Here is a 17,630-nt window from a genome sequence, read left to right as displayed (position 1 = left end):
CCATAAGATGAACAACAAAAAATTAAGGGGTAGTGGTGGCCAATCAGGTAAAGCTCTGAGAGACTATGATAAGGTTATAGGTTTATATGTGGAATGAGATGTTACTGAGAAGTTAAATGAGCCAGAAGTCACTATACTTAAGTACTTAGGTGATGAGTAGTAGATGTGGGAAGAACTGGTTAACAGAAGCTTACAGAGTCTCTACCTCCTACTAGGCATCCCCAGCATTGGGCACAGTAGTCAATAAAACACACACCAGGTTTTGAATTCATCAAGACCAGTCTGCTGGGTAGGTACGATAATCACATGAGTAAGCAAATGATAATGGTGTTTGAAGAAAACTAGGTAAACAGTGATAGAGGAGACTTGTCTAGTCTAGTCTGAGGAGTGAAAGGTCTTTTATGAAAGAATATTTAAGCTGGGCGTGGTGGGTGGCACACACCTTTGATCCCAGCACTCAGGGAAGTAGAGGCAGGTGGATCTCTGTGAGTTTGAGGCTAGCCTGGCCTACAAAGTGAGTTCAGGACAGCCAAGGCTACACAGAGAAACCCTGTCTCAAAAAAGAAAGAAAGAAAGACTATTTGGAGATATATTGGTCGTATGAATTCAATAAACAGGGTTAGGATGTTGTATTATTTACTCTTCTGTTGCTGTAATCAAACATGACTAAAAGCAACTTTTGAAAGAAAGAGTTTATTTGCGCTTATAGTTCCAAAGGGGTAAAAGTCCATCATGGTGTGTGTGGGAGGGGCATGGCAGCAGGGCAAGAAAATAAAAGAGCTCATCTCAACTACTAGTAAAATGCAGAAAGCAACCTGGAAGTAAGGTGGGGACCTCAGACTCTCAAATGCTTCCCCAGTGACATACTTCCTCCAGCAAGGCTGCACCTCCTAAAGAGTGCTTGAGATGATGGGGACAGTTCTTATTCAAACCACCAGAGACATGAGAACTGGAATATCACTGCAGCTGTTGTCTAATGGACTAAACAGTTTGGGCTGAATTCTAAAGGCAATAAAACATCAAGAATTTAAATCAGGGGACCAAAAAGATTACAACTACTTTTTTTTTTTCTTTAAAGATTACTCTAAAAGTGGTGAGATCAGAGGAAGGAAGAATAAATATGGAAAACTAATCAAGCGACTTTTACAGAAGTTCAGGGAAACCTGATAACGGAGTAAGGGTGCAGGATCAGATCTGAAAGAGGTAGTCTAAGGGTACTTAGAAGACAGAAAAGAAAGCTGGTGGCAGATTACATTCACAAGGGCTGATGACATAGACAAAGATATCCACGTAGTGTTTGGGCTTTTTCACAGTAGCTAGTATTTCCTACATGCAAGGTCATAAAGATCAATGTGACTTTCTGGTTTAGGGGAGGTTGAAGGAACAACAAAAAGTCAATTACAGACCGTGACAGGCCTTTACATCACAGCTGCCAACTGTCAGACTTCTAACAGCCTCAATTCTCAAAGTCTGTGCAATCTGTTCTGTCTCCACCAATGCAAGAAGCTTGGTCATGCCTAGGAACCAAGTAGCTAGTGTCCATATTTTATATTTCTCAACATTTACATCACTAGGATTATATACACTTATGTAATTTGTGTAAGGAGAAAATCAACACTTTGCACAACTTTCTGCTAAATTTAAACAAACAATTCCAAGGCACCAAGTATTTCAGTGTAGTAGAGAAACAAGGCTGCAGAGATGGTTCAATAGGTAAAATGCTTGGTATGAGGACTTGAGTTCAGATTCTCAACACCCACATAAAAGCTGGGTGGTACACACACGCCCACATATACACAGGACACACACAAATACATACTAAAAGAAATAACCTCCTCACCCATGAATTAAGCTGTATGACCTCTGGAGGAAAGCACTCCCTACTATCCTGGAGCACTGGAACACTCCCCCTCTGATAATCAGTGATGTCCTTAAAGAAGCAGGTATCTGTTTTTACAGGAAACAACTGAATAAGCTAATTACAGTGAGATTTATCTTAGCTCATTAACCTAAAGGTGAATTCTGTTACTCAGAGGAAGGAAAACGACTGACATTTTCTCTATAGAAAGCACCAAACTCCTGAGTCCTAAAAGATAAAAGAAATAAAATAGCACAGGGAGCTAAGGAGTAAGCTTAGTCAGTAAGCTGCTTTGCAAAAATGAGAATCTGAGTTTGATCCTCAGAATCCATATTTGAAGGGGTGAGGGAAGCCAGACATTTTGGTATGGGTTTTATAATCTCAGAGGTGGAAAGGTAGAAATAGGCAGATCCTGGGGTTCAAAGGCCAGCCAGCCTAGTCTACTTGGCCACTGGCCAGTTCCAGAAAAATGAGAGTCTATATCAAACAAACAAACAAACGAAAAATGATGTACATAAGGAACAGCACATGAGGCACTAACCAGACACAGACACAAAAATGCACGCTCACATTCATACATGCTCACACACACACTCCCACAATCACTCACACATGCTCACATATACACTTTCATACACTCACACTCCCACACATACAAATACACTCACACACATGCTTACACATTCACTTAATACTCTCACACACATGCTCGAAAACACACATGCTCACACACTTGCATACAAAATAAATAAAATAAAATTCTAAAAGTAAAGCATCTAGCATAGTTTTTCTAATATGTCAAAATTGAACCAATCATTACATGTTCTAAGTGTCAGAATAAACAGGCTACCTGGCTTTCTCCTTTTTTTTTTTTTTTTAATGAAACATAAAACATTTCAACTAAACCAAATATCACTAGCATTAACTATTAATTCCTTGCTCACAGTATAAAGGGAAATGAAATGATGAGTCTCCAGGGAAATAAAATGTGCACCAAGGCACTAGAACTAAAGTTACACTTTGAAAACTATGACAACAACACACAAGAAAAACTACTTAATTACCAACTGCACACATTTCTACATATAAAAACAGAAACAAGTGAATAATGTGTAATTAATAAAAAAATAATAAAAAAACAAAAACAAAAACAAAACAAACCCAGAAACAATATTTACTCTTACTATGTGACAGACACCGGAAACATTCTTGCATTTGAACATCGGTTTAAATGAAGGTTCAGAGAGATGAGCTGACTTCCCCAGTTACGGAGCTAGTAAAAGACGGTGGTGGAGCAAGAGCCATAAACTTTTAGGGCTCCTCTCTCAAGACCACAGCCTCTGAGGGTGTGACCTAACGTCCAGCATGTGCACATACCCTACCCCCCCACCACACACACTGCAGCAGATTGGACCTAGGGCTTTGTACATGGTAAGCACATAGTTTTCTAACCTCATAGTTTTTAGTAAAAAACGACTTAATCCTCACTTTCACATTATCGATTCAAATTTTTAGTAAGTTATAACAAAAGGCACAGTGAAAAACGCATACCAAGGTCGTGATTCTCCAGGAATAAAGGTCACAGAACATAATACGTTCTGGAAAATACCATTCGGTTCTTGTCTATCGCAATATAAGAAACATGAAGGACCCTGGCGGCTAAAGAAATTGAAGGAGAAGAAAGAGACGTAACACTGCACTAGTGGGTTACAGTTCCTTTGACATTTGCTTGTGGGGGGGGGTCATGCAGAGCTTCAGTGCAGATGACATGAAGCTTCTGAAGAGCCTCTATGTCTCAAAGTCATTCGCACTCAACTCTTGAATGCATAAGGATGAATCAAGGTCTTCTAAATCAAACTGATTTTGCAGAGCAGGAAAGAAATGGGGGGTTGAATGCTTTCTGTGTATGTGCCCCGATAAGTCCAGGCTGGTCTCAAACTCTGACCCTCCTGTCTTAACCTATTAATGTAGGATGACAGGCATGCACCACACCTAGCTGAGGGAAGGTTTACACATACACACAGACACACACATATACACACAAGGAGGAAAATAACAAAGTCTTCAAAGGGGAAAATTCAGAATATTTTTCAAGTCCCAAATGGAAAGCATATATTAAAAATGTTATAAGCTTGTACAATGCAACTGAAGAAAAGTTACAGCTATCTGAAATTCCAGCTAAGTCAATAACTACAAATGGACTATATCCCTATGGGGAACAGACGGGCATATGTTCTGTCCCTTCTTAGATCTTTCTCAAGTGGGCTTTTTGTAAGAGCTCATTTAATTCTTGAATGTATTTGTGTGTGCACATGTGTGGATGTGCACAGGTGTGTGGGCAGGTGCATGTGTGTGGGCTGTGTACCTCCATCAACACAGGGTATCAGATCCCTTGGAGCTGGGTCTGCACTTCCAGCTGTCTGCCAGATGTAGGGTTTGTTACATGGACGCTGGGATCCAGATTCTGGTCCCTATAACTGAGCAAGTCAGTTGACCACTGAGCCACCTCCCCATTCTCTGAAAAGGGTTTTTAATTTCAATGACTATTGATTACATTATAACTACCTTTTTAAAAAATTTGTTTTAGCTTTCATGTGCCTGTTTGCTTTGTTCCCAAGAAAACTACAAGCTTTTAAAAACTGTTGAGTCTTGGGCTGGAGAGATGGCTCAGTGGATAAAAGCACTCACTGCTCTTCTGAAGGTCCTGGGTTCAATTCCTAGCACCCACACGGCAGCTCACAGCTGTCTGATGCTGTCTTCTGGTGTGCAGATGTACATGCAGACAAAGTACCAAATACATAAATAACTAAAAACACTGCAGCATCTGGGGAGATGGTAAAATGCTTGCTGTGCAAGCATCAAGACCTGAACTCATGTAAAAAGTCCCACGTGACACCACATCTGTAACCTTAGTTATTACCAAGAGTGCAAACAGGAGGATCCTGGGGGCCTACTGGCCAGCCAGCCTAGTCCAAACTGTGAGCGCCAGGTTCAGTGAGAGATCCTGTCTGAAAAAATAAGGTGAGAAGAGATTGAGGAGCACAGCCTGACTTCAACCTCTGCTGCACACATGAACACACACACACACACACACACACACACACACACACACACACACACACTGACTTATTACTAGTTAAACATAGGAATGGGGTAGCTCTATAATAAATCAGTTTACTATGCCATAGGATTTGAAAGGGACCTTCAAAATAACCTGGCGTGCCCTCTCCCACACAAGGCAAGCCCCTCTGCCACATTCCTGACACTCAGGCTCACTTCTGCGACCCTAGGCCCCCGGAGCTCCATGCTTCTCAAACACAGTCCATCCCACCCCTGACTAGTCCTATCTCTTCTTTCACTCAGAATTAATTCTGGATTCCAAGTGGACAGAGAACAAATGTACCTCCTAAGTTCCCTCAGCTCTTCCAGGACCTTTTAGTTTATGGAAAATAAAACAAAACAAAAAAAACCAAAGTCCTAGTTCTCCTAAGCTACCTCATCAGGGTATTCCTTTATGTAAGCAAAACAATAAAAAACAAAATCACAAAGTTCTCACATACCTTAAAGTATATCTAAGTAAATCAGTTTTGTATATTAATGCTTTATAGGTTAACAAGGTCTACGTAATTGTGGTCATGCACAACTGAAATGGCAAAAAAGGCATAAGAGCCTACTTTAATCGAAATGGAAAAATACATTGAACTTTTTTTCTTTCGCTTTTCCGATACCACAAACAAAATCTTAGAAAATCCTCATTAACTGTTTACTCTCTGAGCCATCCCCTGACCCAGTCCAAAAGTTTATTAAAGCATAAAGTTTCTATTCTCAGGATTTGCTACATTCCTGTCATTTGAACCTTTGGAATAACCCTAAAACTTCTAAAATTCTTTAAGCTACTCTCAAAATCATGAATTAGCCCAGCACAGGCCTGAGTCTGAGGCCTTAAAGTGGCTGACTTTTAATAACTTCCTATCTGGAATTCTGGCTTTGAAGGGGGGTTAAGGGTAGAGAAGAGAGAGAGGAAGAGAGAAAGAGAGGCAGACAGACACGAAATAGGTAAACTAATGTTTCCTTCTCCATTCTGTTTTCTTTCCAGGAACTGTTTATGTTCATGTTCATCTCCTTTATTTCTATATCATCTTCAGCACTTAGCATCTTGACTCGAGGAAGCAATCTAAACTCAGTAGTGGTCTTTTTTTTTTTTTTTTCCTCCTTTAGCAAAACATAACTGCCACTCCACCTGTGATCATGATTATGAGGGCTAGTGAGACATGTTAAGATCCTATAGGAGATAGGCCACTTGGCACGTCGGCAGAGAATGATTGGATTCTATTTAACTGAGGTGGGAAGGCCCGCCCACTACAGTCAGCTTTATACAGTCACTCTTTATACGTCCTCCCTAAGCAGGGGACGTATAAAGAGAAGAAAGCAAGCTGAGCACTAGGCTACATGTAGTCACTGCTCTATTCCCACTGTGGATGGAATATGGCCAGCTGCTCCAAGCTCCTGATGCCTTGATTTCTTCACCATAACAGACCATAACCAGGACCAGTAAGCTAAAATAAACCCTTTCTCCTTTAAGATGCTTCTGTTATTTATCACCAACAGGAAAAAAAAAAGTTAGGTCAAGACAATAGTGATTAATCCTAAAAACCATACAGGAAAAAAGCAGCACTTAAAAGAGACTATTGTAAGCAAAATACAAAATAGTATGCTAATAACAGTATAAAATACATGCCTTAGGAGCACAGGCTATTCTTTCAGAGGCCCTAGGTTCAATTCCCAGAACCCACATGGTGGCTCACAACTCCAGTCCAAATTGATATGCTGCCCTCTTCTGGCCTCTGCGGGCAATTCATGAGCATGGTACAGCTATACACACAGGGAAAACCAAACACCCATACACATAAAAATAGACAAATCTTAAAACAGTACAAAGCAAAAACAAACAAGCAAATAGCTCTTCAGAAGGCTGAGAACGGAGGGTAGCTTGTTCTCACACTTTAAATAAGTAAAATCTCAGCCAGAGCTGGTTGTGGACCTCAGTAAAACAAGCCCAGGCACAGCACCAACAATCCCCAAGACTGACCCCAGCCCCACACATAAACAAAATCTTCAAATATCCAATAAATTAAAACCTGTCCAATTCCATAAGACCATGATGCAGTGGTTTCATACATACATGCGGTGTGTATAGTCTGTTCTTCAACCAAGTTTCATTAATAAAGCATCTTCACATTCTTGGAAATGTCCCCTAGTCACACTGTAAGGCGCCTAATGCTACCATTCTAAATGTCCCACAATAAGAGTTTGAAAAGACAAAGAATCTGGAGAAATAAGTCAGCAAGATATTTTTGCTGACTCCAGGTTAAATTAGCCAACTCAAAGCAGTACAGGATAAAACTACCCATATGCGGGTCTCTGAATTTTCTTTCTGGCTTACTGATTTATTCTGAGAGAGAACAAATCATTCTCTGAAATGTCTTAAAAGAGTTCTAAACATCATGAAGAAATGGGAGCAGCTGCGGAAGTGGCTCAGTGGTTAGGAGCACTGGCTGCTCTTCTAGAGGACCCAAGTTCAAATCCCAGCACTCACATGGTGGCTCACAATGTCTTTAATACTATACTCCCAGGGGATCTGACATCTTTTCTGGCCTCCAGGCACATATATGTAGGATACAGATATACATGCAGAAAATACATACACACACATTATAAAGTTTAAAAATTTAAGAGAAAACAAAGTGAAACGGTAACTGTAAGATTTGCTTAAAGAGTCCAGCATCCCAAGGCACAGTACAGTACTAGCATAGCACAATGCTAGTTCTGCAAGAGTGCTGGGCACCTAAATGAAACAATCCCATCCCATTCAGTGACGGTGAGCCGCTAGGAAGACCCATGGTAAAGCAGAGAAACTACCCTGCAAGCAGAGGTCTGAGCAGCCATTTCACTTGGTCAAGTCATAGACATTCCATGCACTGTCCATGAGCACTGAACTCAGCAGCATGAATTCCTATTAACAATCTAATGTGAAAGTTTAAAGCCTTCATAACGTAACCAAACCCTCCTTGCAGCTCTGAAAAAGGAATAGAGCACTGTATAACTCTCCTAACAGTGCTGTGGTAAAGATAGTCCTAAAGGGTAACGATGGGATCCTGTGTTTAGTAAACTGGCCACAGCTTTGCTGTTCGTTTGTTTCATAGTATTCTGAAAATACATGCCTACAGGGGGAAAAAAAATGAAGCTGGCAGAAAGTGTAAAGAAAATACCTAAGTTTTCTCCCTCCTTCAAACACCTAGTCTATGATCTTTGTTTAGGTGTGAAGAAACCTTGTACATGTGTATGTATGTTTGTGTGTGTATGTGTGTGTGTTTGTGTAGACCACAAGTGAAAACATGCTGCACACACAGTTCTCTAGTGCTTTTCTCAGTTAATAATGGATCTTGGGAGATTCTGCCACACATTCACCTCTGGCTGCACTCCATTACTTACATTAGCTGTAGAGTGGAACTAGTATGAAGATACTTAACCAAACCCCATTGCAGCATGTTTAATTCCAGTTGTCATTAGTGTTTATCTCAAACAATATTGTGACATATCATTATATGTATACATCTGTGTGCAAACACAATTATGTGTGAAAGATGAATTATTACAAGTAACACCTCTTAACAGAATTAAGCAAACGCAAACAAGAAACCAGCATATCTACAAAGGAAACAAGAAAATACCTTTAAATTAAAAGTTTAGTGATTAAAAGATGCCAAACATTATCAGAGGTAGAAGCAGAGTAACGAATTAGGAGGATGGAAATAGAGGGGGGGAAAAAAAGAAAAAAGAAAGCAGGAGAGAGCAAGGAAGAGAGAAGGAAAAAAGAGGAAACTTTACATATTCCCTGAAACAAAAAGATAAAAGATTGAGAGAGTTTAAAAATGGGAAGGGGAAAAAAAGAAAAAGAAATTACATAAATAAGGCTAAATAAAGCAAGATAAGAGAAGAAAGACATGGTTTCTCTTGCATATGGCACAAATGGACTTGCTCTCTAGATGTGCGACACGAACCATTTCACAGGCAAGCTTGGATGCCGCATGATTAAGATGAGAATTTGAGCCTTTGTTTTAGCATAGTAGCCAGGGATATTTCTATCAGACGGAGACATGTGGGGAAGAGGGTCTCCCAAATGGAAGGTGGAGAAGTAAGCTTTCCACAGTACACCTGGTTTCTTCTCTTTCATTTCTGACCTCTGGCAGGGAAACAGTCAACTTCATACAAAGCATGCCTTGCCTTGGAAGATCCTGATTTAAAAAACAGAGATTTAGCCCTAAGTTTTTCTACCTTCTTGAAACTTCTTTGACTCAACTAGGATATCCCAATACACCACCTAATATAAAACACAGTCAACAACTTACCTCTCCCAAAGTGTTAGGACTTGAATGCCACAACACAAATTGACTCATGTTTTGTCCGTTAACGCGCCAGGTTACACGAAGTCCATTTCAGAGTCCACAGGTAGCAGGGTTCTGAAAAACTGAAAACCTCAGAAATGTCAATGCATACACCAAGGTCACCCCTCGGATCCAGTTCATTATGGACAGCAGACACATCATATGGACTCTTAGGTCTGAGGTTCAACCGCTCTGAATGAGGTTGAAGTGGCCAAGACTATACGAAAACAACAGTGCTGACCTAGAAGATCTCAAATTTTAAATGTTATCATATTTAAATATATTCTAACATGGTGGCACAGAAACGGCATATAAAATGGGCGTGACTGGGATACTAGTACGGTCCAGGAATTGGGAAAAGAAGCTTTAAGTGTGAACAAACAAACTTCACTGCAGAAAGGTCTTTACATGTTTACTCTTGGAGTTTTCAACGGACTTGAAGAAAAGCTTGGGTTTAAAATCTAATGATGCTTACTAGTTTCTTAGGTAAAACACAACCATGCAACAGAAATTCATGGTCCGCTGGCCCCATTCTATCCAATCGAATAACACATGTTGGGAACTTTTCTAGACCTGTCTTTTACTGGATAACCCGTGCAGAGCCACCTCACTGTGGATGCATGTAGGTGGCGACTCTTGCACAGAGCTGATTACACAGCACGACCTGTCCTGTATCTCATTGGAGAACCCAAACAAGGTGGTTACAGTACTTGTTTTTGCGGGGTGCACGCTCCCTCTTCATTACATTTAATGGCGCTTTTAACGAAAGAAACACTTTAATTTTCAAGGGTTTTTTTTGGGGGGGCGGGGGAGGAAGGGCTACAACCGTTCCTTGTGTCTATACACAGATACTTACAAAGTACTGCTTTATATTCGCTGTAATTCTCATTTGTCTTTCAAATGTTGCATGCCAACGTAAGAAGTCTTTCAGGGAAAGAAAGCTTACACTGCTGAAAAGAAGCCATGTCTGACATCAGCTCCCAGCGCCGTGTGACAACGCCGGCTTATGATTCGATAGCCTCCCTGGCATCACACCCCAGTCCTTCCCAGAAAAGTCAAGGTAGCCGCGGGACGCCGGATAGGCGCCTCGTCCTCTCCACCAAGAGAGAAGGACCCATTTGCAGATTTCACTGACTTTCCAACAAACCCGTCAGGATTTTCTTCCGCACCCGCGTCACAGGGCAGGGACGGGGCGAGCGAAGCGCGCTCAGAGGCGGGATGCGGACGCTGGGATGCCCTCGGCGGCCGGCGGCTACCGCTCCACTCGCGTGGCGCCGACCTACAGAAGACCGCCGTTCCCCTACTCCATCACGGGCCGGGGAGTGAGCCTAGCTGAGCGCGCCGCCGCCGCCCCGGAAGCCACGTCGCCAGCACACGCCAGCGCCGCCCGGTTCCTAGAAGACTTACTTCTTCAGGGTTCTCGGCCCCGAGCGGAGTCCGCGCGCCGGCCAGCCTTCCTCCCACGGCGCTCCTCTGACAGCGCCGGACGCCCGCCCCGGCGCGCAGGCGCCGCCCCCGCCTCCACCACTTCCGCGTCTGACGTCACTTCCGGCACAGTCCCCCGGCCGCCGGCCCGCGGCTTCGAGGGTTCTGTGCAGGTTCTTTTTTCTGCAGAAGCTCTTCCATGCTTAAACTCGCCGCCCCGATCCAAACTAGCGGGGCGTCTGGACGAAGGCTGCGGAGGTTTCCGACGTCTCTGCCCGGGTCGGCCTCTGAGGCCGCGCTTGCTGGCTGCGACGCCGCCGGCTTCACTTATGAGGGTGTAGGTGTTGGTTCCGTGGGCGTGTTCCTTTACCTCTGTGAGCCTGACCCAACTGTGAAAACCGCTAGTACCCACAACCGGGGGCTGTTGTGTTCCTCGAGATAATGCGTGAACAGTAACCGGCTTTTTGTTTGTGTGTGTTTTTTGTCTGATGATAACGATATACACTCTTGTTCTGCATAAGTGAGTGGCGGACTAAAACTACTTTTGTTCAGTGGTCAGCTGATGATACTGGCTGTCTTCCCTTTGGAACCTGATATATCCTATATAGGAAGCAACTTGAAGTCTAATTGAAAACATCTGCTGAGTTACCGTGCTAAGTGTACGGAAGCGGGGAGTGGAGGGATGGAAGCGGGCGACAGACGGACGACGGCTACGACCTCAGGCCGTGCCCTGAATGAGTCGACATACTCATCAATAACGGGGTGTGCTTGTGTGTGTGGACAAACCTCATATTGACGCAGAAATGAGGGGAGCCGTCTTCGTTTTCTGACTGGTTGACTAAGAATAAATGACTGACCGTGCAGTTCTGGAAGGCACGCAGACTCTGGACACAGCTTCATTTACTCCTTTGCAGTTCAGAAACGTCTCAACTTGAACTTTAGAAAGATAACAAAGCTAGCCTGGTGGTAGTGTTGAAATGTGGTGATGGGTCAGTGCTCTAAATAAGCCAGGTATCCCCACAGACCTGCAGAATAATTTTATTTCCAGTGCCATGTTTTATTAGAACAGTGGCTTGTGTTGTTTTCGGAGACAAGGTCTCTCTGGGTAGCTCAGCCTGGCCTCTTACCTGAACTCCCTAGCATTAACAACTCTTCCAGGCATGTGCAGCCATGCCTGCTTTAGACCATATGGTATTTGTAATGCATTTTTTTAACCATAAGGATTCTGTAATTTTTCAGAAGGCACAAAGTTAGCCAATGATAGTTCTAGAATTTGAGCCTCTTTTTAATTCCAATTATTATTCATACCGGAGACACAGAGACACTGGATATACAAAGATGAATACAATGTACACTTGCTTAAGAAAGTTTCCTACCTAGTGAGGGAGGCAAGCCTTTTAATGGAAAAGTAGGTCAATGTTAACATTATCATAGACACATCTTGTTCCGTCATTCAACCAATGACACATCTTTTCCTCTGCTCCCAACAAGCCATAACTTGACTTTTAGAAATATAAGCTGATACTGCTTTCCTCAAAATTTAAACCATTAAACCCCAGACTTTCAAAACTTTCAAGCAATCAAGATTTACACCCAGCTAATAGCTACATGAGACCAGAGACTGAGCCATGGACTTTGTGTTGAAAGAGGATTCCTCTCTCATTATTTGTTTGCCTCTTCAACTTTTTCTTCCTAGCCACTGTTTTTTGCAGTTACCATACCTTCTAGGAACAACAGGCCTGATTGGCAATAATCTATATTGGACAGATCACCCTCCATGTCCACTGTTAGGGACCACTCACTGACCACTCAAACCAGTAGACTCAGATTGATGGAAGTTTTCTGAACTCTGACCAAAAGCTAACTGGTCAGGGTCATAATCTGGTCTGTTTCTAAGGCAGACTCTTTATAGGAAAAACTGTAACCAGTTAACAACCAGGTAACCAGGTGTAGGGGGTAGGGGGAGGCCGATAAACATGAGTGTATTGTATCTAGGTAGCTAGACAAAGCTCTTTAAGCTGATTGACTGGGATTTAGGGTAGGGCTGCTTTGGGGGCTTTCCAGCTTTCTGGGAGTAAGGATCATAACAGGACTTTTTTTTCAGTCTTTAACAGAGCATACATTATCTTTAACTCAAGTAGAACATGCATTTGTCATCTATTGTTTTATTCTAAGCAGCAAGTATTGAACAGAATTGTATCCTGTCCTCAGGCACATAGGGTCTGAGAACTTGCACTTTCACCTTCTACTCAAGATGGACTTAGAGGCAAAATGGCTTCTGATATGCTAACGCCAACAGCAGGTATTAACAGAGGAGCCATAGTTATGCTAAGAACTAAAGTAGGTCTCAACCAGAGGGGCTCTAGAGTTTAAGCAGGTTACAGCATTCACAATGACACAAGTATCTGTGGTGACAAGGTTGAACTCTAAAGCAGGAACACTCTCAGGAACCAGATTGTCTCCCACAGTGATAACAGCAGCAACAACAACTTTCTACAACCTGGTTGTGGAACCAGAATTGAGATAACAACCAACCAAACCAAACCAAACTACTGGCTCAACCCAGATCACCTGTTCGGTCAGCTATTCATAAATTAATTTTTTCCTTGTCTCTTTTGTATGAAGTTTCAGTGTTCTTGTTAGCCCCTGGAAGACAGGCTCGCAGACACTGGACCCATTTAGCTGTTCTTCCCAGCATGTCACTCAGATTAAATCTCCTTTTTTTTGACCTTTCACTCTTCTCATTGCTTTGGTTGGCGTATGAAATGAGTGGCCAGTTCTACTGTTGGGACTCCGAGCCAGGCCTTTTTGCCTAAAGCCATGGGAACAGTGTTTCTTATTGTTGTCTATTATACCGAGGACATTTTGGCCTGAAGATACTACAGTTCCTAAAGTCCCTTCCTGTCACACTTGATCAAGGAAGAAAGCAATAGCTTATTTTCCTTTTTTTTAATACAATTTTAAAATAAAAACCAGATTATTCTCTTTTCATAGGCACAGAACTAAGTCTCATCCTCTGTCTCCTATGATGGTTGATTTTCTTTGTCGACTTGATTAAGTCACAGACGCTATTTATTTGATGAAATGTTATTTTAGATGTCTCTGTAAAATAATTTCTTAAATAGAAATAACATTTCCATCAGTTGATATTTAAATTGTTTAATTTTACGCGTGGGTGTTTTGTCTGCATGTATGTCCATGCAGCATGGGCAAGCCTGATGCCATGAAAAAGAGACCAGAAGAAGGCCTCAAATCCTTTGAGACTGGAGTTACAGACAGTTGGGAGCTTCTGTGTAGGTGCTGGGAATCGAACCCTGGTCTTCCAGAAGAGCAGCCAGTACTCTTAGCTGACAAGCCATCTCTCTAGCCCCAAGTAGTTGGTTTTGAGCAAAACTCTACAACATGATGGTTAAGATGGGTACCCTGAGGAAATGGGAGCTATGCCTCCAGGTGTCCATCTGCCTTTGGATTCAAGCTACAGGACCAACTCTCATGGGCCTCCAAGCCACTGGTCTACCCTGGAGATCTCAGGGTTGCCAGTGTACACAGTTGTGCAATCGGTTCCTCAGAATGAATCCATGTTAACAGCCATAGACCTTAAATAAATCGCTTCACCTCTTTGGGCCTCAGGTTTTCTTTTTTAATCTTCCTGAACAAACACTGTGATACTCTGTGTCATAGGAGTAAAATTTACCACCAGATGACAGGAGGTAAAGTCAGTCAGTCTATCCTCCCCCATCTCTCCTTTGACCTACTGAACTATTACCTACAATGATAACATTTGAGTGCCCCAAAACTTTAGTAGCTGATAGGTCTTAAACATTTGCCGAATAAGTAAAAGAGTAAATGAATTCCTGGAATAGTTCTGGGCTCTTCTGTCCACCTCTGGTGCCCTTTACCCTTTTACTTATTAAAATACTTTTTTTTTAAAGTATGGTGGGTATAGAATGGAAAGATGAGACAATAAAGAATTTGGAGAAAAATGGATAGAAAGCAATTACATCACCTTTGTTTGCTTGTTTTAAGACCTCATCTATACAGCCCCAGATGGCCTCAAACTCATGGTGATTCTCCTGCCTCTGCCTCCTGAGTACTGAGATTGCAGGCTTGAACCATCATGCCAAGTACCATTATCATACTGCATTCAGCAGAGCCAATGCCCAAACACCATAGTTTTGTGAGTGGACTTACTATAATAATCATCAAAATGGTCACATACTGATATTGTTGTTTTATTATATTCATATTTCTGGTGCATGCTTGAAAACTTACCTGATGTAAAGTTAAAACAAGAATAATCATTAGTGACCCCTGAGTATTTTCCTTCCTTTCAATGAGACTGAATTGAAATCATCCCAAGGCATCTTGGGATTCTTGGCTTGAGAGAAAACAGATTGAGCTTTCCAGTAGATAGAGATCCAGAGATGGGGAGAAAGAGCACCTCTGATTTTCCCATAGGTGAAGACCTGCATCATCCAGCAGCGTTCACCACTCACCCTCCAGGGCTTACCATGATTTCTTTGAAAGATTAACAAACCTGAGATGCCATTGTGAACTGAGGATACAAAGCTACAGTGAAAGCAATGGTCTTAAGCAAAGGGGTGACATGCAGATGGCGTGCAGTGCTTCTAAGAGGGATGATATCCTATAAAGTAGCATGTTAGAAGACAAATTAAGCAAATAATAGAAGGTTATGGAAGTTAACACCAGTGATCAAAAGACTATCAAATAGTCAAGCAGTCAACAAACAGCAGCATGGTAGAACCTGCTTACTTGGCATATTACACATCCACAAACTCACAAAATTCAGAACCCATACATGTAAACAATTTTGTAGCATCAGGAAAAGAAAAATCAGTATTGCTACCGCCTAGCTGTGTCCCTAGTCTCACACTGTGAAACACTTATAGAGGAATGAATTGGTAGAAACGTGGGTAGCCTGTAGCGGAAGTTTTGGTTTCTTTAAAAACTCCATTATGTTATGTAAATATGTTTTTTGTTTTAATCCTAGGCATGGGGGGGTGTTAGTTTGTTCACAGCTGTTAACTATGATTGCCTCGTGTGGGCTCAGAGAGGGGCGTGATCTTTGACAGCTGCAGATAGTTTAATTCTGAAGACTCTGAGAGGGTATAAATACCAGACCACTGAGAGGAGGAAGGGAAGAAGGAAGGGGAGGAGGAAGGGAAGGAGGAAGGGGAGGAGGAAGGGAAGGAGGAAGGGAAGGAGGAGGGGGAGGAGGAGGGGGAGGAGGAGGGGGAGGAGGAGGGGGAGGAGGAGGGGGAGGAGAAGGGGGAGGAGGAGGGGGAGGAGGAGGGGGGAGGAGAGGGAGGAGGAGGGGAGGGAGGGGGAGGAAGGGGAGGAGGGGGAGGAGGGGGAGGAGGGGGAGGAGGGGGAGGAGGGGGAGGAGGGGGAGGAGGGGGAGGAGGGGGAGAAAGGAGAGGAAGGAAAGTGTCGGGGGCAGCGGCCTGCTTTGATATTTAAATCTCGGAGGAGAAATGGCTTTTAGGAGGCCTTTTACTAATGGCAGAGGAGAACTTGCAAGTCCATCTCCTTTTGTTTGTGACAGCAGGTGGGATAGCTTGTGAGGATCACACCTTTTCCTCAAGCTCCTTGTGCAAATTAACCATTGTTCTGAGATGTTTCTACTCAGGCTTAGAAACTCTACAATAAAAAGACAGGCTGACAGTTACTGCAGAAGGCTGAAGATGATGCTCCAAGCATCCTGTCTCAACTCTTGTGTAAACAGGACCCAAGTAAAGCAACTAGATACAATGTTGTGCAATGGGAGGAGCCAGAGGACAGGAAGGGGCGAGAAGGAGGAGGAGCTCGAGGAGCAGAGAGCAAGAGGAGGCAGAGAGGGGAGATTTGCTGCTGGCACTGCTTGCTGCAAGCAGCCTGCCTTTTGCTGTGGCTGTCGAGTCTGGACCTTTAAAAAGTTTCCTGTGTGCTGTGTGTTTATTTTATTAATTTTAATCCTCACTCCCAACTCAAGAACCGTTCGACTCTGCCCGGCTGGCTCCAGCAGGAAAGGAAGGGGAGGAAGGAGAAGAAGGGGAGGAAGAGGAGGAATAGGCTGAGGAGAAAGAAGGCTGCTGCTACCCGTGCTGTTGCTGGTTCATCCTTCTGTGTTTGCTGATGATAGATATCCTGATGACTGAGATTGCTATTGTACCAAAGAACCCAACAACCCTAACTAGCCAGAAGTAGTAAAGAGACCTACGCCCCTCTCTCCACTAACCTTTCTCTCCTACCTAGTGTTGGGGGTTGGAAGGTATTAGGGTGGATGAGGGCTGGAAGGGAGGTAGAGGCATAAGAACCCAGATAACGCAGATAACAAGTACGTCCACAGCAGGCAGGGTGAGCATTGGATGAACCTGATTGTAACTGCCCTGTGAACTTTGTCCCCTAAATGCCTCACCTGCCTCGCAGGTTCTGCCCCTCTGGAGGAGCCAAGCCTAAACAGCCAAGCAGTTTAATGTCTTCACATGGAAGCTTGCACTGAGCCCCCTGGGAAACACCACAGCTGTGCTCAACTAGAACCAAAGTGTGGGACACAGGGCCAGGGACTGACTCCTCCAAGGTGGAGGTTACAAAGTGTCTCCCGCTGGCTCCAAAGGGTGCTTATCATCCGCCCCTGCCCCAAGGGGGTGGGGTGTTAAACCTTGAACTTGGTGCTGTTAAACCTTGAACTCTGCCTGTTCAAGTTCCTAGGATGCGGTGACAGAGTGTTGCCTCCTGTAATACCCATATCTGAAGGGGAGTCCAAGATGAAGGCAATGGTTCTTATAGGAAGGGAGAGACCTGGGCTGGCCAGGAAGACTTCCGCAAACAGAACCCACTTAGGCGAGTTTGGGGACTAGTTAGAGCCTACACATTAGGCCTGGTTTTAGAAGCAGTAGCTG

General features: G+C 43.2%; 1 protein-coding gene across 5 annotated transcripts in view; it reads right to left on the bottom strand.

Moving 5' to 3' along the window:
- Map3k13 (mitogen-activated protein kinase kinase kinase 13) overlaps positions 1-10,791 on the bottom strand; it is a 147,659-nt gene extending 136,868 nt beyond the window's left edge. For 3 of the 5 annotated variants that reach the window (XM_060370128.1, XM_060370130.1, XM_060370129.1), the window contains exons 1-2: positions 10,160-10,766; positions 9,268-9,386 (exon numbers count right to left, since the gene is read on the bottom strand). The gene's annotated coding sequence lies outside the window, so the exon portion shown is untranslated. Of the gene's footprint in view, positions 1-9,267; positions 9,387-10,159 lie in introns of all 5 variants that reach the window. The other 2 variants (XM_060370131.1, XM_060370134.1) reach the window with 2 other exon arrangements.
- Positions 10,792-17,630: the final 6,839 nt, after the last annotated feature.

This window comes from Meriones unguiculatus, chromosome 17 (assembly GCF_030254825.1).
Source record: "Meriones unguiculatus strain TT.TT164.6M chromosome 17, Bangor_MerUng_6.1, whole genome shotgun sequence".
NCBI classification, from domain to species: domain Eukaryota; kingdom Metazoa; phylum Chordata; class Mammalia; order Rodentia; family Muridae; genus Meriones; species Meriones unguiculatus.
The sequence above is the reverse complement of the archived record's forward strand: the minus strand, read 5'-3'. Positions and strand labels throughout refer to the sequence as shown.